The sequence below is a fragment of the Rhinolophus ferrumequinum genome, chromosome 24 (genome assembly GCF_004115265.2).
Source record: "Rhinolophus ferrumequinum isolate MPI-CBG mRhiFer1 chromosome 24, mRhiFer1_v1.p, whole genome shotgun sequence".
Classification (NCBI taxonomy): Eukaryota; Metazoa; Chordata; class Mammalia; order Chiroptera; family Rhinolophidae; genus Rhinolophus; species Rhinolophus ferrumequinum.
The window spans coordinates 33,863,267-33,887,271 of record NC_046307.1 but is presented as its reverse complement, the minus strand read 5'-3'; the positions used below and the strand labels follow the sequence as shown (position 1 = coordinate 33,887,271).

The 24,005-nt window shown below is 36.6% G+C and overlaps 1 pseudogene; it reads right to left on the bottom strand.

Annotated features, from left to right (window-relative positions):
- Positions 1 to 9,049: 9,049 nt before the first annotated feature.
- On the bottom strand, positions 9,050 to 10,010 carry LOC117016617 (actin-related protein 2/3 complex subunit 2-like; annotated as a pseudogene).
- Between the last annotated feature and the right edge of the window lie 13,995 nt (positions 10,011 to 24,005).

Here is a 24,005-nt window from a genome sequence, read left to right as displayed (position 1 = left end):
CAGAGACGCAGAGGGGAGGTATTTGAAAATGGTGTCAGGATGTATCTACAAGCCACGGAATGCCAGGGATTGCTGGCAACTACCAGCAACTAGGAGAGAGACATGGAATGCATTCTCCTGCCAGGAAGAACCAACCCTGCAGACGTCTGACCTCAGAACAAAAGAATATATTTCTGTTGTCCTAAGCCACCCAGTTTGTGGTAATTTGTTACGGTAGCCCTAGGAAACAACTATGGGGATAGTTACTATTAATTTTAAATTTCTGGGAAGTCTTTTTGTGTGCTTAGGAAAAAGAGATCCATGTTCAGAAGACACTGGTTGTCAAGTAAACCTAAATGGCTTGGCCCTCCTCCCTTAGATTTCACTTATTTTACTCATTCACTCTTTCCTGTCCTTTGCCAAGACATATTAGAAAGAAAGCTCACAAACCAAAGGGATTTTTCCTTCAGGGTCATATTCAAGATAACATGATAAAGATGAAAGATTTCTGAATATTCATGGACATCAATTTAGCAGAATCTTTTCAGAGTCTATAGAAAACATGACATAGGATGTCACTATATTTCTTATACACCAAAACAACACAAGAGATACAAATGTTTTCCTGTGGATATGGTATTACTGTAGCTTACTCTGAGTAGGGAAATGTAACAAATTTTCCCCAAAGACAATGCACATTTACACATGAAATCAGCCTGCCGTTTTATTTTCCTGATTAGTGTCACCATAGTGTCTGGTAACTTTCCTGAGGCAAGCTCCTACCACCCAAATAACATATGTTATTGTTTCCTGTAACTTCCATTCCTAGGGCCTCTCTCAAAGGATACCACTAAGTTACTGTCAAAATACATATTTATGGCTCAGAATAACTCAATTAGCCTGACGGCATGTTTTATATTTATCTTTTAATACTTAAAGATTTATTGTTCTGTTCCTTAAATAAAATAGTAGAGCAAATATTAAAAAATATATATATATATTCCTAATTTGCAAAGGCAGTAACAAACAACCTAAATCTTTTTTTTAAAAAATGAAATAACTAAAGATAATATTTTAAGAGTCTCTTTATCATCAAACAGAATTTTTTAAACAGAGTTATGTTTTAAGATTGACACACTTCTCTTTTAAGACCATCCCTTATCTTGTGAAGTTGTCCTTGGGAGAGATTCACAATGACAGAATATCAGAGCATTAGGGTTCATATGGGATAGCTGGCGGAAACAGAAAGGATTTCAATGGTAACAAATATTTTAAAGATTTCTTTAGATAGAGTGTAATGACATGTACAAAGAAGGAAAATGAACAGAAATCGTTTAAATAATTGGTGCATAGCAATGGCAGCCATAATTTAGATAAAAGAAACAGTATGGCACAGTGAAACAAATTGTGTCAAAAAACAACAAAAAACAGAACTTCAGTATTTCTCGCAGGAGCTAAAGGTATTTGAGAATGAGGAAGTCACAATACATAGATAACACATCTATTCTGAATATATTTTAACTGTTAGCTGTCAACTTACGTTACTTTGCTCTACTTTTCATCCTTTACCTATACAATGAAGGACTGAGGGAAAATGGTTTCTCTGTTGGTTTCTCAAGGCTACCATAACAAGTTACCACATATGTAATAGATTAAAACAACAGAAATTTATTCTTTCACAGTTCTAGCAGTTAGAAGTCCAAAATCAAGGTGTCCTCAGGGCCATGCCACCTCTGAAGCCTCTAGGAAAGCATCCTTCCTTGCCTCATCTTAGCTTATACTGGCTCCTGACAGTTTTGTCTATTCCCTGGCTTGTACGTGCATCACTCCAATCTTTGTTTTCTTCTCTGTGTCTCTGTCTACTCTGAGTCTGTGGGACTCTGTGTGCCCTCTCTTCTTATGAAGACACCAGTCAATGGATTAAGGGTCCACCATAACCCAGTGTGATCTCCTCTTAACTAATTACATCTGAAAGACTCTGTTTCAAAATAAGGAGGTTATTTGGGTGGATGTGAATTGGGTGGGGGCACTTCGGGGTATACAACCAACAGTAATTTCTGTTACTGTAATCCTCATTTGTTTACCTCCTTACTAATGGAAACAAACAAAAAAAAGCAATAGTGTATCTTGATTCTTCATGAAGTCTTACATAAGATTGAAAATAAAATAAATTATTTGGCCTCTGGTTATCTGAGGGTTTGCCTGTAAGTTCGGAGGTGCTAGTTGACCAAGGAAGTTAGAGAGCATAATGTTGGAAACCCAAACTGGCTCCAGTCTTTTCACAACACCATAAACTCTGAGGAGCTACAGACAAAACGTCAGCCCTTAGAAACAATGGGGAATATATAAATCCAAACCTATCACCACTAACTGAAGAATTAATCCAACAACATCTACCACACATGGGTGAATGAAGTTGCCTTTATGAACACCAATAGCTTTTCCAAGTAACGAGGAACATCTGTAAACTATCTATGTTTTCTTTTTCATTCCCCATTAATTGTTGTAATTTAGAATAAACATAAAAAATGATATTCCTAAAAAGATTTATGATAGGTGACAAACCTATCTTCCATTTATGATACATCAAAAACATCCATTCTTTCCAGGCAATTTTATAATCATGACCTTTTGATTCTGAAATTCAAGTCTGGTGGTAAGAACACGTAAATGTAAATTACATTATCTAAAAGAAGTGTACTGATTATGAAGCGCTAACATGACCACTAAACATTTTACCTATATTACTTCACTTGATGGAAAGAGTTCACTGAATTAGGGACTTTAATTCTCCTCATTTTGAGGATGACAAAATTGAGAATAAACAGATGAATTAAATTCTCCAGGGTCATAATCTAGTGACTGAAGAAACTGAGATACAAAATTAAACAGTTTTAGTCCAGAGTCCACATACTTTACCATTATGCCATACTTTATTTCATACACTCTTGCATCTTGAATCTGCACACAGGCTGTCAGAACCCTTAGGAACATCCCTCGTCTTAAACCTTTAATGGGTTTCTTTGCCTTTGGCATTTTGCCATTTCTATCCCTAATCATTCAACTAGGTTTCTTTTCCTTTAAGAATCAGCTATTCTTTGTTATCTCTCTTCTAGGATACTAGTCTTGGACCCAGCTCTAGTTTCTGAATCAATAATCACCCAAGCCTCCCCCGACTCCCAAGCTATTTCCTTGCCATCTGCCTTAGTCATCTCAGGCTGTGACTACAAAGACCAAAGAATAGGTGGCTTAACCAACAGACATTTATTTCTTACAATTTTGGAGGAAAGTCCACACTGGGAAGCTCAGTTCTTGGTGAGGGCTCTCTGCTTAGCTTGCAGACAGCCACTTTCTCACTGTATCTTCACATGGCAGAGAGTGAAAGCCCTCTTAGTGTGTCTTCCTCTTCTAATGAGGACACCAATCCTATCATGGGGCCCTCATGACCACATCTAAACCTCATTATCACCCAAAGGCCCCACCTTCTAACACCATCACATTGGGGGTTATGGTTATGAATTTTGGGGGTACATATACATCCAGTCCATAACATTATCTAAAGAAAAACTAAGGAAGTACATTTTGCTATTTTTGTCAGTCAGAGTTTTGCTACTATTCTCAAAATGGGGAACTAGAATAGTGACAAGCATACAAAATTTATGACAATTTCATGAACACTTATCCTCTTTTGTTTCTGGACTTTTCTTCATGAAAACCTTAAATAATATTTAAAAATCATTTCATGTAAAGGACTGCTTACAATGGCTCCCCAGAACCACAATGGTCACATACTAAATTGAGTTGAATAAGGTTAAATTCATTTATGTTTGAAATGTTTTTGTTTATTTTTTCTTCCTTTGAGGATCTCATCATTAAAATCAGTGTAATGTGCAAAGCCAGAGCAATGTTTTAGGATCCCCAGAGCAAATCTTGGAATCTCTCTGCCATCATACTCACTTAAACCTGGGACAAAGGTGCACGGTCTGCCTGACTCTTCTTGCTTCAGGAAAGCCATAGGTCAGTTATCCTCATGTCAGGACCTCAAGCGTTGTCCATGGTAGAGTTAGCTGAAGCCTTAGGCTTATTTTATTCCACCTCCTATGTTTCACCTTTGTCACTCTACTCTCTTGAGTTTCTACTAAATCACTGGTATTCCTACTTCTACTTTATTCTGCTTAATAGTTTTTGTTTGTTTGTTTGTTTGTTTTCTTTCTTTTTTTTTTTTTTTTTTTAGTGGAGGAAGAGCCCAAGGGAAGCTGGTGGTCCCAAACTGAGGAAATACTGGTTTCTCAAAAATGGGCTATGGAGAAATGCATGTTAGTGCATTTCTTTCCAGTATTGCTGTTTCTAAAAGGCGGTAAGCACAAAACCTGTGACAGTATTTTAGGTAATGAACATAACACAAACATGAAAATTGTGCATTTATTATAATGCAGTCAGGTGCCACATAATAAACCACATATACGAGTACAATGGTGGTCCCATAAATTATAATGAAGCTGAGGAATTCCTACCCCTAATGACATTGTAGCCATCCTGACGTCATAGTGAAATGCATTAGTCACCTGTGTGTGGTGATGCTGGTGCAAACAAACCTACTGCACTGCCAGTCATATAGAAGTATGCCCCATACAATTATGTACAGTGCATAATACTTGATAATGATAATAAATGACTATGGTACTGGCTTATGCATTTACTATACTATAATTTTTTATCATTATTTTTGAGTGTAGTCTTTCTACTTATAAAAATAAGTTTACCATAAAACAGTATGCTGTGTTATGCTGGCAACAGCCTCGTACATCTCATATTTACCACGTCTCTTGATTGTATCATTTTCTCTGTGCTTAATTTCATGTTGTATTGTACAGTAACATGATGGACAGCCTTGTAGCCTAGGAGTGGTAGGCTGTACCATACAGCCTAGGTGGGCAGTAGGCTGTGCCATCTAGGTTTGGTAAGTGCACTCCGTGATGTTCACACAAGGACAAAATTGGCTAAAGACACATTTCTCAAAATGTATCCCCACCATTAAGTGGAACATGACTATGCATAAAACTTAAATAGTCAATTATATCTATGTTTGGTGATTGCTTCTTAGAACAAGTCAAAGTTAAAAAAGTGAGAAGACACAGAGCCAATTTAAAGGAGAAAGAAAACAACAGATAATTATATAAGTGACACACAGCAATTGCAACCATGTGAATGGACTATGTGGACAACAGAAGTCTGGAAAGGATCATCTTAAATGATCAAGATGCTTATTAAAAGCAGGAAACACACACATTTGGAATTTGGAGTGAGGTGACTCACCAGGCGGGTCACCTTGGATAGAATTACTTTAATTCCTGTGGCCTTTCTCAGTTTCTTAATCTAAAAGCATGGAATACCTTTCTCCAAGTACACCTCTGAGGATTAATATCATTACTATATGATAGGGCTCATAATAGGTAGGAACTAATACATTTTAGTTCCCTTTTGCCCTCCTATAACCATCTGATAAAATGATAAACAGAATAAGTATTGGTTATGAGGGGGCTCAGGTCTACAAATGTTTTCCTTTCTCCTCACTCTCACCTCTTTTTTGACCCCACAGATGACCTCTATTAGTCCTTGAAAACAGGATTTAGTCTCAGAAGATTTTTGGTTTCATATTATAAAGGGAAAAAAAATCTCACAAACTTCAAAATATTTTAAAATCTGTTCAATGCTGTTTTGTTTCTTTTGAAAGATGGGAATTGACCACTTTTATTTTCCAGTGGCTGTTTAGAAGCTGGGTCAGAAGAGGTTAACTTCTTAAAGAAATGAAAAACATGTCGCCTTTTCCAGAAAAAAAAAAAAAAAAATCTGACTGCCAGTGAGAATAAAGCAATGTTCCAGTAATACTGAATAGTTCTCTAGCAATTTTTCAGTACTCATCAGTGATGAATTTTTTATAAGAGATGTAATTCAGTGGTTCTTAAATTTAAATATACTTTTTGAACTATCTACCTAAGTAAGAAATTGATTTTTATGGGAATATGGAATTATTTAGCTTGAAATTATATAATAATTGATTGAAGCAGCAATCATTTCAATAGAGGGATATTTGCATAGTTTTTAATGATTCTTTGCATAAAGTATGTAAATTTCTTGAAACTTTTATTTTTATATTTAACTAAAGGTTTATTTGCAAAACACTTTAAAAGAAGGCAGAGTAAGGTTTCCTAAGTTAAAAAATATATACTTAATTACATAGAGAAATATCTGTATCCTGTAGGTTTTAAAGCACAGCCATTAGGAAAAAAAAAAAAAAAAGTTAAATTAATCTTAAACCAACTCTGACCTTTTCAAAAGTTTTCAATCCATATTTTGGAGAGAATATTTACCTACTAGTACGGAAAAAATAGTCTAAGTTACTATAAATATTCGGGAGGGAGATAGTCTCTAAGGAAGCTGAAAGAAGTTTTCTCCAGAAGGAGTTAATCTACTCATCCTGGGACTTTGAATTGAAGAGCTATTGCAAGAAAATATCCCTGAACATTTTGAAAGAATTGATTTTAAAAATACTACGTACAATAAGAATTCAGAAAAACAACAGAGTATCTAATTAACATAAAATATCAATAGTCTTTCTATATTTTTAAACAATGAGTTAGGAGAGATAATAGAATAGAAAAACCCTATTTCTAGTGCAAATTTAAAGATGAAATAGCTCGGAATAAACTAAATGAAAAAGAGCAAAGCCTAGTAAAGACAATTTTTAAATTTCCTGAAAGATCAAAAGTAGAATTGGACAAATGAAAGCCCAAACCATATTCTTAGGATAAGTGCATGTCAAAAAAATGCCAATGATTTCCAAGTTAGTAAAGTTACTATAATCACAAGAAATATAGCCATTTAGTGTATAGAGTTAGACATGTTTGTTATAATATTTTTGTTAAAAAATATATATTCAATTAGAATTATAGGGGAAAAACCTGAAAAAGGTAAGCAATTAAGGAGTGGGGAAGGGGTAGGAATGACCTATCAGAAACTGAAGCAAACTAGAAACCCTCTATAATGCACTTTTTTCCCCCCAAAAAAATACAGCGATTGGTACAAGAATAGTTAGATAGCAATGTTTTAAAATAGAAAAGTCCAGAATCTTGATGTAAATTTTCAGTGACATTTGAAATCACTCAGGGAAGCAAATTTTTAAATCAACAATTTTGGGAAAACTGGATAGTCATTTACAAAATGATAAAAATGGGCCTAGATCCCCCAGTTTACACCAGACTATTTCCAAATGTGTTGAAGATTTCAAAAACTACAACTAGTAAATGAAAACATGAATAGATTATTTTATAATCAAGGATTGGAGACAAGCTTTTTAGCATTCAAAATTCAGAAGCAACAAAATATGCGTGATATATTGAGGTGTTTTTTTAAAAAAACACTAAATAAATTACAAACAAAAAAATATTTTGAAATTATATTGCACGCAAACATTTTATCTTCCTAGCCTATAGAAAGCTCCCAATAATTAAGAAGAAAATGATGAAAAATATCCTAATATAAAATTGGGCAAAATAAATGAAGAGCGTTCCAGGAAAAGCTAAGCAAATGACACTTAAGTAACATGAATAGAATGATCAGTATCATTCACAATAAGATGCATATAAATTAAACTACAAATAGATGCAACCTCACCTATTAAACTGACAAAAATTCAAAAGATTTACAATATGCTGTTGGCAATGCTCTGGAGAATGAGATACTCCATAATTTTACTGGAGAGACTGCAAAATGGCATAATCCCTGCAGAGGAGAATTTGAGGATACCAAACAAAATCTCAGAGCATTAACCCCTTGACTCAGCAATTGATTATAAGGATTTCATCTAGGAGAGAAAGACAACCATCCCAGGTGTGAAATATCAAGACAAATGGTTATTCTTAGAAGAATTATCTGAAATCACAAAAGGTTGGAAACAATTCAAATGTTCAGCAGCAGAGGACTGCTTTAATGAACTTCTGTACCTCTACCAAAAGAGTGTATTATGCAGCTGTAAAAAAAAAAAAAAATGAAGACCGGTATTTATGTACTGGTAACAAATGATCTCCTGGTTATGTGAAACGACATTTTTAAAAAAAAGTGAAAATATGAATACACATATGCATGAACTTGCTTATTTTTTCTGAAAAATAAGCACTAGGAAAGAAACAGGAAAAAACTGAAATATTTACTTATGCAGGAAATATAAATTAGGATGAAAGCTAGATTTCTGAGAAGAATTTAAAATATTTCTCCCTTTTAAACCACGGAAATTATTTGATATATTAAAACATACATCAAACATGAGAAATAACTCTGAAATTAAGGACAAAGTAAAACACATGAATAAAATTATATGTAAAATTTGGTTTCATCATTATACAGAGTTTCAGTGTATAATGCATATATTACTCCAACAATCGATCCATAAGAGTATGTACTCTAAGGACAAAAAAGAACTACAAAAATGTCTTAAACTTCACTTAGCGATTTTATTTTTAGTTCATTGTCGATACAATTATGAAATGTAGAATAAATCAAATAAGTACATAGGGTAATATTAGGAACTAAGCATTTCAACATAAGAGAGAAAGCACCATACATAAAATTAAAGAAATTAGGAAAGAAGCCCGATATTATTATTTTTTTTAAAGACAGATTTTCTTCATTAATGACCCCAACAGTATTTCTTTAGATACAGTTGTTTAGAACTCAAATACTTAGGAGATAATAAGTCAAGCCTGCATTATCCTGTAACTCATTGCCAGTAACGTATTGCAAATGGAAACAGCTTGGAAGGAGGGTGGGAGGGAAGATAAAGAAAAAGAAGAGTTAATCAAGTGGAAACTGTTGTCTTCTGTTTTTCATTCTTGGGAACTATGAAGTCCTTCCAAGCAGAGCTAGCTTCTGCAGATTATTTTCCAAACGTGTTCAAATTGGAACCAAAATGAAGCATCCCTTAAGAACTTGAAGAGGTGCAACATCAAAAGCTACGATTATCCAGGAGCCAGTGTTCCAGCTTTCAGCTGTACTTCCTCTTCCTGTTCCCAAGTTAGCGGGATGAAAACATCTTCCCCGTGATTGTTTTCATTTCTTTCTTCTCCGCATGGAGGCATGTGTGGTTCAGCACCTCAGAAGCTGGGTGTTTTTGCCAGCACAGGTGTGTGAATACAAGCCTGACAGCACGGGATGTTGTACAGCAGGTAGTCCCGGAACATGCAGGTCAGGTTGATAGAGTCGTCTGGCGGGGTGGCGTTGGTGTGGCCAGGGCACAGCACGGAGGTAACACAGCCATTGTTGTCACCCCCAGCAGCTTCGGTATCAGCTCCGGAGAACGTTCTCTGTGGCTAACGAGGACGTGAGGGGTCGTGTGGCTGTCTCTGCAACCTCCTGTGAACTCCTGCATGAACATCTTTCCAATGACCACATCGTCCTCCTCTGTAAACACTGGGCTGAAGACCACTGTGACCCTGTCTTTTAGACTCAACATACACGGATGGTCTCGTCATCCCCCTAACGGATAACTGCCTTGTTTTCACCTTCCTTGGCCTCTTCTTGGATCTGAAAGCATTCCTCAAAGACAGAGGCAAAACGATTTCATTTCAATATGCCAACCTGAAGCACGATGGAATCCTTGGTTGTGGGCAGATTTTCACTGTCCTATCACAAAGAGACATGGGATCGTGATTCTGGATTTACCAAGAAACTCCCCTCCACTCTCTTAGTAACTCGTTAGCACCATGTGCCTGAAAGTTCCTTGTGGAATTTCAAAGAAATACAGACCATCACTTTTGTTTTGTCTCCATTATGATTTGAAATATGATAGAGGGCCCCATCGAAATCCACAAATGTTACTTCCACTGCTTCTGGTTTGTTTCTACGGCCGTGTTCTCATACTTGAGAGCAAGCGTCTCCTGGATGAAGCAGTTGTTCACCTCCAGTGGGATCCTGATGCCACCACCCCACCCCCCACCCCACCCCCCCAGAAGCCTGAACCTGCCTGCCCAGCCCATGGTGCTGCCGCCTCACCAACCCAAACCCTATCCTATTAAATTTGTATTAGGAATATCATATACAGCCATGAACGTATGGCTTTAAGGGGTAAACAGATTTATATATATATATGCAATTAGTTACAGTTGACATGCAATATTATATTAGTTTCAGGTGTACAATACAGTGATTAGACATTTATATAACTAATGAAGTAATCACCCCAATAAGTCTAGTATTCATCTGACACCCTACATAGTTACTCCAATATCACTGACTGTATTCTTTATGCTATACCCTGCCTACCTTATAACAACAAATCTATATGTCTTAATCCCTTCCCCTTTTCACCACCCTCCTTCCGGTCTGGCATCCATCAAACTGTTTTCTGTATCTATGAATTTGTTTCTGTTTTGTTTGCTAATTTTGTTCTTTAGGTTCCACGTTAAGCAAAATCATATTGCATCTGCCTTTCTCTGTCTGAAATACTCTACTTAGCATAGTATGCTCCAGGTCCATCCATGTCACTGCAGATGGCAAGAACCCATTCCCTTCCATGGCCAAGCGATATTCCACCGTATATATGTACCACCTCCTCTTTATCCATTCTTCCATTGACAGACACCCAGGCTGCCTCCACATCTTGGCCATTGTGAACAATGCTGTAATGAACATATGGATGCACACGTCCCTTTGAAGCAGTGTTTTAGGTTTGGGTTAAACAAATTCTTTAGGATTTAGTTAGCAGCACGATTATCATCCATACATAATTGATTAACACATATATGGATTTTTTAAAAAGAGTTGTTAAATACAGAGTGTAAACCTTTATTTAAAATCCATTTCTCAGTGAGGTGAATGGTTAAGATGGACTGTCATTTTGATTCTCAACATCAGTTACAAGTATGTTTTGAATTATCCTTTGTTTGTGACTCCAGAGTTTTTTGGTTTTGGTTTTGCCTTTGGAGCAATACAGTTAGAAGTTTTAGGATGTAAAATGGATAAAATATCTGGACTTCTTTTGTGACTTTAGGATAAGGTGATTATGGAGAAGGATCAAAGCAGAGTTCTTCTGGCAGATCGATTTTATGAAGGGATCCATAGAAAAGATAGGAGTCGGGAATAAAATTCCCTTAAACTTTCTATGCTGGTGGACCCTTTAGAAAATCTTCATGTAGACCCAGGAGTTCATGTACCCAGGTTAAAGACTGCTGCCCTAAATCACCCAAACTTAATTCAATCATTGGCATTCTCCTTCTTTTGTCTCTTTCCTCTTTCTCATCTTGAGTTTTCCCTCTTCAGAATGCAGACATTCACAAGTAAACATAAAATATTTCACTATCAAAAAAATTCTGGAGTGTACCTACATGTGAGCAGGTTATAAATATTCCATGTAGTGACCGACTTTTCAAAATTTAACTTTGTTTTTCACTCTAACATTACCTAACTTATTTTATGTGACAAGACAAACACTGCTTCTTAAATAACAGGACTGCCAGGAAAAGGAATTTACTGAGTGTCCACTATATGTAAGGCACTGTACCAAGAAGATATGTTGTTCAGTCTTCATTCATTTTAATAATCTGAATTTTACAGCTGAGGGTACCCAGCTTGGTTTAGCACAATAGTATTCCTTGCCCAAGGTCACATGGCTAGTAAAATGGGATTCTACATATATCCGACTTTAACTTTTGTGCTTCTAATCATTGCAGTATGCTGTTATGGATGCAAGGGTTTCAAGTTGAAAGTGTATTCTTCCGTATTTTAAGGGGTCTAATATTCCCTGTATTACATTCAGTAGCTCTTTATTTTATGTTTGAATGAATCTGTTTTATATTGTGTGTTTCAAATTCCTCACCTGTAAAATAAGTGGTTTGGATAAGTCGATTCTGAAGTTCCCTTCCAGCACTGAAGCTCTATGGTTCTACACCTTCTTCTTTTGTCTATCGCTTATTTGAAGCATTTCTTGTAACATAATTATTAGAAGAAGAAAACCAATATGCTCATCTTTCCCTTTTTGACTGATAAAAGCAACTGCCCCAAACTAAATCCAGATAAAATTTTATTCTGTCTCTTCATTCTTGCTATTCCTTTCTCCTCCCAACTTTGCCATTTTAAAGCTGCATTATTTTTGTTGTCGTTGTTGTTGTTATTATTATTATTATTATTATTATTATTATTATTATTATTATTACTGTGTTTCCCCAAAATAAGACCTAGCCAGACCATCAGCTCTATTGTGCCTTTTGGAGCAAAAATTAATATAAGACTCAGTCTTATTTTACTATAAGACCCGATATAATATAATATAATATAATATAATATAATATAATATAATATAATATAATATAATATTATGTAATACTGGGTCTTATATTAATTTTTGCTCCAAAAGATGCATTAGAGCTGATGGTCCGGCTAAGTCTTCTTTTCGGGGAAACACAGTATTTCTTTATGAAATGGTTTTAAAAGAGTGAAAAGGCCTCCCAAAGACTTTGCTCACTTTCCTGCCATGATAGCTGAAATATTTGCTATTGGAGGTCTCCTTTATGGGCAAACACTGAGGTTCTAGTAGGCTCCCTCTAAAATTCCCATAATATATTAAGTGAATGAAGGGAACGGTACCAGGATGTAGAGGAATAGAGTAAGCTAGACTCACTCATTAAGTTTTTAAAATAATTTCACTTTAACTACTTCTCACAATCATGGGGATCCTAGGGAACACGGCACCAAACAAGTAAATTTTGAGTGTTAAGGCTGGAGAGATTACCTGAGAAAATGAGGGGCAGAATAACTCTTGGGAAGCAGGGAACAGCCTGAGGGCATTCTGGTGAACTGACAAATGGAACTGGGAACCTTGCCTGCTTAACAATTTCGCCCAAGGCCAGTCTATCTAGGGAGGTCATCTTCTTTGACCCCAGACTTGCAGACTTGATTGCATCGAAACTGCATAGGACAGTTGGGTTCCTATCCAATACCTGACTATCTCCAGTGAAGGAGTTCCAATAACCTTGGCCCAGAGAGAATTTATCACAAACTGTTTACTCCACATTTTTGAAAGCATAAATACCCAAAGCCAGGCAATAATGACAACTCTTTATAAACTACACATTGCCACTCTCTGAGATGACCCGGGTGCTGCACAAGCAATAAAAACACAATGTACTTGCTCTCTTGCAAATTAAGCTGTGAAGATCTGCCTCAGACCTTCCACAGAGATTTCTCAATGAAAGGCGAAGTGTCTGCATATTTAGCCCTGTAGTAAACTCATAGCACCAAGATTTCAGAAAAACAAAACAAAACAAACAAACCTGTTCTTACTAGAATAACCCTCCACACATCTTATAACTATAATAGATTTCAGCTTTTTTCAGAGGGCAAGACCTTGGAAGCAGCACTGAGTAACAGATAAGAGTTTGGAGAAAGCCTGCACAGGGCCAGACATCTGTGTACCTCTAAATTTTTGAATGGCACCTCTGTCAGAATATCTAGGTGCTCCGCCAAACGTATTCATCAGAAAAGAAATGGGGAAGGCTGATGTCCCATTAAGGTGCATAAACAATTCCTAAAAGGCAGAATATAATACAAAAACATAGCATCAAGAAATGTCCTCCTGCCTTTCACAAGGCTTGCTGACTGGGGCTCACCTAACAGCAGTCTTGTCTATTAGAAGCTGCTTTCTTCCTGCATAAGGGGTAATAACATTGACATGGGCGGCAAGATACCAAACTTAAAATATGCACCTGCATGCAGAATTAAAGCAGACATGCAAGTCCTCATTGCTCTCTGCACCTATGGAGAAAAATATGAGCACACTGCTTTAATTGGCTTTTTCTATGATCAATTTTTGAAAATAAATCATGCAACTCTATAATAGCACCATAGGAAGTCAAGTTATATGCACGTAACATTAGGAATCCTTTAATGCTCTTTCATGGTTAAAGACAGGGATATAGATTACTTGATTTTCATTTGTCAGATTTTTTTTTTTTCTTTTTAAACAGACATGGAAGTCAATCACTTTAAGGTGATTCCCTTTTTAAACTCAATCCCACATTCACACAGCAAGCCTTAATGAGTCTACTAGGAGTAAACAAATTAGTCTCCAGAATGTATTATGCATTAATTAATCAACTTAATAGTATTGTATAATGTGGTATAGATGAAAATTAGTTCCAAGTACAATACTCACATGCAAGAAGAGAACTGGATAAAGAATAAGGAGCAATAAAAAAAAATCAGTGTCTATAAATATAAGTTAAACAACTCTGCCATCCCTCTACCCATTTCAGGTGGTTCAATGGCAAAGAGCACATTCAAAGGTGGCCTTAACAGCTAACGTATCTGTGTTACAAAGAAGCTGTGAAGAGGAAGAAAGCAGCTTTGCATAATGATACCTGCAGGTCTAGAGGAGGAGATAGCAAACTAAGGACTGTCATGTTTTTAAATGACTCAGAAGCGAACAATTGTTTTTACATTTTTAAACGGTTGAAAGAAATCAAAAGAATATTTTATGGCATGTGAAAATTACAAGAAATTCACATTTCAGTGTCCATCAATAAAGTTTTATTGGCACACAGTCACACATGTTCATTACATATTGCCTACGGTAACTTTTATGCTACATCAGAAGGTTGAGTAGTTGTGACAGATACCTGGCCTGCATCATCAAAAATATACTCTCTATCTCTATACAGAACAAAAACAAAGAAAATTACCAACTGTAGTCTCAACAAAACAAAAATCCTCTGCAATGACTGAACCAACACATACATGGTACAGGAACATATCTTTACACAATGAGAGGAGAAGGCAGATACCATCTCACGTGATGTATTAGAAAGAACATCATTTCTTGCTCTTCCTGCCAAATTTCTTAGTCTAATTTTGAGCAAAAATAAAATAGACAATCCAAATGAAGGGACAATATACAAAAGTACCCATCTACATTACACTTTTAAAAACACGACAAGTTCATGAAAGACAAAGGCAGACTGAAGAACTGGTCCAGAATAAAGGAGACTAGAGAAGCATGGCCATCAAATTCAACACATGATCTTGGATTGCAATGTGGGCCAGACCTTTTTACTTTTTTAATGTTTTGGCCTTACATGACATTATAGTAACAATTTGATGACATGTAAATAAGTTTTGGAGATGAGATAATGGTATAGTACCACTGTAATGTGGTCATATAAGGGGAGGTCCTTACTCTTAGAAATACACACAGAAGTATTCGGGGCTAATCGGGCTCCAAATGTACCAGTTAGTCTCAAATGTTTCAGGAAAGACAAGTTTAAATGTTTCCATGTGTCTGTCATCTCTCTCTCTCTCTCTCTCTCTCTCTCTCTCTCTCTCTAATCTATCTATGTATCTCCTTACCTACCAAGAAATAGAGAAGAACACAGAAATTCGGCAAAATGGGTACTTAGGTTCCGAGTGGTTGATTGGCGTGGTGGCTTTATACTGCATCACTGTGACTAGTCTGGAACTACCTTTCCCAGACTGCCCTTCCCACATAGCTCAGAGTGCTGGACTTAAGAGGAATGAACGCAAGATTTGGAAGGTAGAAGCGGAACAGTGGCCCGTATATTTTCCTTGGAAGTTAGTGCAGTCTGCAGGCAGGGAGGCAGTTCGCCATGCTGTCACTGACCTGGTGACTCCCTTTGCTATGTGGCTCATCTACCAGACCCCCAGGTTCTTCAGTTCCCACCGAATCTCCTCCATCAGTGTCTGCTAGTCCGGGATCAAGTTTGTTACAGTTGGGCAATGAAGACAAGGGCACAGCTCTTCCTGCAGGTGGTAAGAGACTCCCATGTGTCCTTACCAACCTCCACACCTAGATTTCCTTCTCAACCGTCTCCACCAGCTGCCAGAGTCGTATAAGGACTAATCCCTATTTAAAAAAACAAACAAACAAAACCCCAAAAAACCTTATTCTATATCACTTACAGTGGCTCTGCTCCTTCCATCAAACTTTGACTCATACCCTTGGTTTCCTGAAATACAGCAAAGGTCACTTAGGAAGCCCTTGACTTATTTATCGCAACTCGAGTCTCACATCATTACCTTATTCTCTGAGAAAACCTCATGATCTAAAACGGCTAGCAGAGCATACTTAGAAATTCACAATACTACTAATGAATGAAATCGTCATTTATTGAGTGTCTACTATGTGAAAAATCCTATGGCACTCATTATCTTTAAAACTCACTAACACCCCACAAGCTAGTTATCATCCTTATTTTTATAGATGAGAAATTGAGGGTCAGGGAGGTGAAGCCACTTGTCCAACATCTCACATTTAAGTAATGGTAAAGCAGACACTCGAATGCAGTTCTGTTCAAACCTCCAGTTTATATTTTTTTCATTGCTCCATGCTGTCATCTTAGGAAAAAGAAGTGGCTTTCTCACCCTCCGGAGGATATTGCTTTGTGACTGCACCCAAATTTATTGAATCTCAATATTTCATTCTTGCTTCTTGGTATCATAGAGTTATTATATATTTGAGGAACTACAATAACTGGCTATATATATTATCATCTTTCTGTAGTCCTTATGTCCTAGGGGGAAAAAAAAACCCACCAGTAATTGCTGATGTGCACAAAGAGGGATATCACATAACCTTCCAGTAAAGAGCTATTTAGATAGTCTCAACATAGAGTTTTACTTAACTTTACTTTAATCTGCAGACTTTTCCTCTTTTTTCTTAACTCAATATTTCTTTAATGCACTTCTACATCATTTAAGCTTTACAATAAGAGCCTAAAAAATTGGGAGAGCTTGTGTTATTTATGTTTGTTTTACAAATGCAGAAATCAAATCCTAAGAGATTACATAAATCATCTCAAGTGGAATATGTTGTTTTTATCTACCTAATTTCCTTTCTCCCTTGATCTTGTAAGAGCGGATTTTGCTTTAAGAATCCACTCCCCATGCAATGTTCAATATCTATAGTTTGTCTGGACCTGATTCCACCATCATAGCTACGTAGCACCGGGCATAAGATGCTGACCTAAATGATCATATACCATGCACTCAATCACAAGGATGTGTTTAGAATGGGCGCGCAACCCACGTCAATTTACTCAGGACAGAGCTCAGAAGGAAGACCTTGCAGGAAGCACCCTCTTCCCCTGAACTTGTAGGTTATAGAACGTGAGCCTCTATTTGTACAAGTCAACACAATGAAGAATGATCTTGAAGTCAACACAGAAGTAAGAAAAGGTGACATGGAGAGAGACAGCTTCATGTTACTTGAGAACCACCTGGATCCAGCTTACGTGAAGGCACCACCTCAACATTTTCAATTACATTTAAAATGGATTCTCTCTCTCTCTCTCTCTCTCTCTCTCTCTCTCTCTCTCTCTCTCTCTCTCTCTCTCTCTCTCTTTCTCCCTCCCTCTCTCCCTCCCTCTCTCCCTCACCCATTCCCTTCCTCTCCCATTCCCTTCTCTTCCCCTTCCCTCCTCTCTTCACTTTTAAGCTTTGCAGTCAAAAGCTTAATAATAATAACCTACCAGTAAACGCAACAGAAAAAAAATTCACAATAAAATACGTATCTAGGAATAACTCAAAAAAAATAGAAGGAGCAAAACTTTAACTTTTATTTCCTTACTGAGGACATAAATATTTTTTTCTATTTTCCAATATTTTTAATTAAGCAAGCATTACAATATTAATGACAAATAATCTTTTTTTTTAAACTTGTGGTAAAATACACATAACAAAATTTACCATCTTAACCATTTTTAAGTGTACAGTTCAGTAGTGTCAAATATATTCACATTGTTGTGTAAAAAAAAAGCTTAATAATACTACTACTAAATAATAATACTCACCCAAGTTTTTAAGCTTAAACTGGAAGTCTGGAACTTAGGTTTACTGATATTTAGCATATCACATTTCTTTACTAAGTAAACTACTTCTGTAGAAAATGGCAAATTTCCCCTTTGGATGAGATATATTTCCAACCCAAATATTAATTCCAATTGTATTTCTCTAGAAAACTTTCTCTCTTGAATGTCCACTGGAAGAAGAAATGCTTGTGGAATCTGACCTTTCTGTAAGCTGTGTAATTGCATGTGTAGTATAAAGGACACAGATAAGGAAAGATTGATCTGAGTGCTATTTTTCTGTTGAAGAAATCCCGTTTATGCTAAAATCAAAGCCCAGAGATTGAATTATAAGATCAGTCACCAATGTCTCCCTTTATCAATTATTTTTACTATGTTTAGGGAAGATTTATAAGCAAAAACAAGCCTTTCTGAATTGTTTGTGCGTGGTTTTCTTTTCTTCTCACCTTTTTTTTTCTTTTTAAACTATAGATTGATAAATCCTGCACAATACTATGGCAGGATTTCACTATATTATGATGAAAGAGAATTGAGAACATTTTTGTCTGAGTGATGAAGGAGAAAGCAATATGTAATTTATAGCAAAGTAAAAGTGATACTGTATTGCACTGTAAAGCTGTCAATTGGATTATCACTGAATAAGCTGTTCAATGTTTACTTGTATATAACTGATATGTTGAACAAGCAGGACTTGCAGAGTACAATCAGAAAACTACTTTATTTCTTCCCCGCATTGCTTCTTCAAATCTCTTTCATGCAACCGATTCTCCTGCACCTAGAAGAAATCTTGGGCAGGTTTCACAGCTTAGCTTCTTCCTTTGACCCAGTAAACCATAAAAAATTATCTCCTTTTCATAATTACTTTGTCCATTCTGTTATATTGATCACAAACTCAGAAGGTCATTCGAAGTTAAAAGTTTTTTCCAATGGACCCTCCTTGCACCAGCTCCTGCCTTCCTCCTGGCTGCCTCTTGCAGCAGAAAGGGAACATGTATTTGGCTTCTTGATTTTTCTGTCTTGACTGCTGCTCCCTTTCGTTCACTCAAGAGGCTGCCTCTGGCTCCTCCAGGGTTGAAACAGAGGAAGGAGGAGAGGATGCTAACAGGAAAGGTCTTTCTGGGCTGGCACTGTGTAATGAGGTGCTGGTTTTCTCTGGAGGAGACAGTTGTTTAAAGGTGGTTCTTTTTTTCAGGGAAGCTCCCTTGTACTCCTGGGAGATGTCTTCTACATCCCTCTTACTTGGGCAGTGCCCCTCCCTTCAGCTGGCCATTCCACCTCAGTTCTGCACCTCACTGTGTACTTCCGGCCTCTTCTGCTGGGGTCACTTGCCATTGGGCAGGTGACAATCTCCAGGGAAGCAGCCAACATGCTCAATGTGGAATGCCATGTAATTAACTTGGAGCAGCATTTAGGGAGAGGGTGGTTTCTTCCAAATGTAGCCCTATTCTCTGTCGCCATAAGGCGTTTCAGGCAGCCTCTGCTGCAGCCTTTTTGTTCAGGCATTATTTAGACACCATCCACCATGTCCACTAAACTCCAGGAGTCACATCTCTAGGAACTGTACAGGGTCTCTGTATATAGCCTTTCCCACTAGGTTTGAGGGGCATGAAAAACATCTACCAGTCTCCATCATAAGTTAACTCTTTCAAGAATTTTTTATTTCCAACATGTTAGTGCCACAAAATTAAAACCTTTTATAAGATTGGCAAAATCTAGTTTTAAGTCACCTCTTTCCGAGTCCTGCTTGAAGAGACTGGCTCTTCCCTTTAAATTTTAGACAGTTGGCACCTACTTTCTTAGAGCTTTGGTTAAATCTGAGTCATTCAACAGTCCACTGATGTGAATGTCTTCCATTTAAAGCAGTTTCACCAAATATAGCATTTTTTAAAATTTTAAAATCACATTCTATAGTTAAATCAATCTATAGTTGTCTACACATGTGATAGTTAGAAATAACTAAGTAACTGTTTTAACCCTGCTGTTACACATTTAATGTTTAGCTTTAAACTTTAATCACCTAATCTGCCTGACATCTGCATATTGAATAGACCGACTTATCTGGAATAATAAATGTACTGACTGGCTGTAGAATGTGAGGACAGTGCCATAGGAACAGTTCCCACGAAGTAGGTGCCACCCAGTATAAGGCACTTTGCCACTAACCCCAGGAGAACAGACCTGTGAAAGATTCATTTTGTTCTACCCTGAATAGATGAAAGCGGTGACGTCTGCTGAGGTTTTAGTTTCAGGGATAAGCAAATCCAAGGGGACACCTAGTTACTTTATCAGGAAGGAAGTCAACAGAGTTGGTTATGATAGCACAGTGGTTCTCGACCAGGGACAATTTTGCCTCCTAGGGGACAAGCTGGCAGGATCTGGAGACATTTTTCATCGTCACAACTTGGAGAGGGGCTGCTATGGGTATCTAGTGCCTAGAGACCGGGGATGCTACTAAAAACGATGCGATGCACAGGACAGCTCCCACAACAAAGAATGATCTGGTTGGAAAGGTTAATAGTGTTGAGGTTGAGAAGCCCTGCTTTGCATGAGGAAAAACACCATAAACCATAAACGAAGAATACTGAATATAAGACCTTTGCGATTGTCAAACCTTTGAACTACCTTTCTTTCTGCCGTTTATTTCATTAGGAAATAACTGTACAGAGTACGTGCTGATCTCTTTGTAAGTAGGAAACTCAATTCAAGGGAATCTTCAGCTGTTCCTCCCCCTCCCCACAATCATTCTTAAAGTGGAAGAACCCTACCTGGCACAGTGAGCTTCAAAATAATAGCTTGGGTATTCTCCAAAAGACTGTGAGGAAATGTCTTCACATTTAAAAAAAAAAAAAAATTGATATCTAAACTTGTAATCATCATTTGCTTAGAGTTGTGGATTATGTATTTTCTGGAAGTGAGATATATTGCACACATGCTGTAAATACACATTTCTTAAAAGTTTACAGCCTCAGATTTACTTCAGTTAACTGAATAAGCTAATTGGCAAAGCTAATCCTCAGTGTCAAACCAGCCCTTCACATCAAATGCACCTTCAGTCATAAAAATGTGATTTTAGTTTTTGATTAAAAAAAAAGTAACATGCATCCCTGTGACTTCCCTCATTTATTAATTCTTATTTAAGATAGAAGAAGGAAAGGAAAGAAAGGAAGAAAGGAAGTTAGTTTACCCCTAGGATGTAAAGTCTAAAAGGGCAAGGGTTTTTGACTATTGCTTAGTAATGTATTGCCTGACAATAAGCACATGATAGGTATTTTATACGTATTTAATAGTGGATGGAAGAAGAGAAGATGATAGATGATAGCTAGGTAGATATAAATAGATAGATGATAGATAGATAGACAGATAGATAGATAGATAGATAGATAGATAGATAGATAGATAGATATAGATAGATAGATAGAGGCACTGAACTCCACCACAACTTTATAGCTAGCGTGAAATAAAATGGCTCAGTCACCTGAGTGAATGTACACATTCTCAAATTACCTCTGGGAGTCTTTATAACCTGGGGCACACATCATAGCAACATTTGGACTGGACAAGAGTTGACATTTTTTAGTACCGCAATAATGAGAACTGTGCAAATGGGGCAGAGAAACAACAGACAGACCACAGATAGGTTCCTAAGAAGACAATTTTGGAAGAAGAACCGTTAAGGAAATGGATATCTACAAAGCTATCCATGCCCATGTAACCTCCGGACAATCTTCTGCTAAGATTTGAAGACCAGACTGCTAAAGATCAGGGAACTGCATGTTCATGATAAAAACCAAAGCAGGCCAATGGGAGCAAAGCTGAGTAAAAAGGGTTGGGGTGGGGGTGGGAATCCTGGACTGGGCCAGGTCACTGACCTAACAATAGGACAATCTAAAGGACTGCTCTCAAGAAACAAGGCAGACAGGTCTACAGAGCATGGAGCCTAATAGAATCGTGCAGAGCAGATGGCGTGGGTATGAAGGCAGCCCTTTGTGTCATTTCATAGGATTTATTTTTCCTGATAGAAGCTGTCCTTCATTGACATGAGAGTTAATATTTATTTAAGTATTTGTTTTTCACCAGTAAATTATGTGAAGGTGGACTTTTTCACTTTCTCTGGTTTTTTTGTTTGTTTGTTTGTTTTGTTTTTTCTTATAGCCATATCCCCGGTGCCCAGCATGGTACCAGGCAAATCAAAGATGTTCAACCAATATTTAGTGGATAACTGTTGAATATGCTACCCTGAAAATATTTGTAGACCAGGCTTGAGGAAACAAAATGGGCTTTTGCCTACTCTTTGAGTGACCTTGGTTTGTTATTTAACTACCCCGGGGTTTCAATTTCTTCCAGATAAAGAGGTGGGAGCTGAAATTCACTATGATCTCTTCCAGTTATGTTTTCTGTTTCTATCATGGATGGTTATCTGAAAGTGTTCATAGATGTTTGTGTTGGTTTATGTGTATATATGTGTGTTTTCTACAGAGTAAGATTCAGAATAAAAGTAATACCATGTCTTTTTAAAATGAGGAAAGTTGTAGACTGAAGGGGCAGAAAGCAGAAAGTACAAAGAAATAGTGCAGGTAAAATATTTGACATTTTTGGGTAGAGGAGAGGAGGCCTGCTGCAAAGAGCTGAAGAAGAGGAAAATATGATGAGAGACCTTGTAAAAAATGGTAGATTCTATGGAGTAGGAATATGGAGAACTTTCATATTTGGTAGCTTTTATATTATTAGCGATAATATTATTTTTTGAGCCTATGGTTATCTGTTAATAACAGTACTTAAAATATTTAGGACAAGAAATTTCGTTTTGGAAGATATATTTCTATATCTAGTAATTTATCATTTTTTATCTATTTATATATAGTAATTTATCTATCTAGAAGTGATATCTAACAGTATTATTAGGAGCAGATAAACTATTTTTCGAGAAGTATCATTACATATAAAACCATATTTTATTTAAACTCATTTTAAATGTTAAAAATAAATAATGCCATCAATTAATATTTGTGGGGAAATGATCAATGGGTAAAGTAACTCCAAAATTCAAGATCCCAGCAATTTTCTTGTATAGATTAGGTGCCATACAAACTTGCTAATAATAAGTTACTAAGTTACTTAGTAACGTTGCTAAATATTGGTAGTTACGTGTCAGTGATATATAATCATTGTTTCAATTCTTTTAATAAATCCATGACATAGGCACTATTAGTTTCCCCATTAAGCAACTTTAGAAACTGAGTCTTAGGAAAGCTCATTAACTATGTCAAGATCATATATGTAGTAAGAGAAAGCTAGGTCACTTGAGTGATATCTTTTCCACAAAGTTGTAGCTAAACGCTTACTGGATTTACTATAATTTGTCAGAGGCTTTGCTGTCTAGACGTGACAAGCTTCCTCTTAGGAGAAGATCTTATTCAAGGTGCCAAAAAACCTAGAATGGTTTAAGCCAGGCAAACTCTTTGATTGAAAGTAAATTACAAGCCATTGTTTGCCAGCTCACTTTTACTCTTAATGTACATTTGTGCAAGAGTGCAGAGATGAAAGCCTTGTCAGTCATAGGAATACTTAAAAAATCAATCCAAAAGCAAAAGGTGTTCAAAAAATATTCTACAGTGGCAACACAAGCTAGCCCCAAATGCCTATTTTCTATTCAATTACTTTTCAAAGTTTGAAAGCTGCTTGTTAATTCTGTTTTTTGTTTGTTTTTAATATAGAATTTTAAGGTGCTTGCCATTTCTGAGTAGCATGATGGAGTTGAGTGTTTTTCTTTATTGAGATGTCAGTAGGGAAAAAAATTTTGAGATGTCAGAAGGAAATAATATAATTATTATGACGTTTTACTAACATTTAGATATTATCAATTATTCTTTTTAATTGTGCTAACATTTATTTAATAAAATGACCTATCAGCATAATTGTTACAAAATTTTGTTTTTATTTTTGTTTAGTGAACATCACCCTTTTTGTTCCATGATTTCATCTTTTTACCTACCACGAAGAAGAGGTTTCATTTGGGTATACTGCCTATGGTTAATGTCAATGTGAAACATCCTATACACAACACATGGGGAGGATTATATAAAGGCATTTTCTACAGAAAGCTAACAAAGTACTGGGCTTCTCTTCTGGGCAAACTTAATAAATGCTGAAACTCACTTG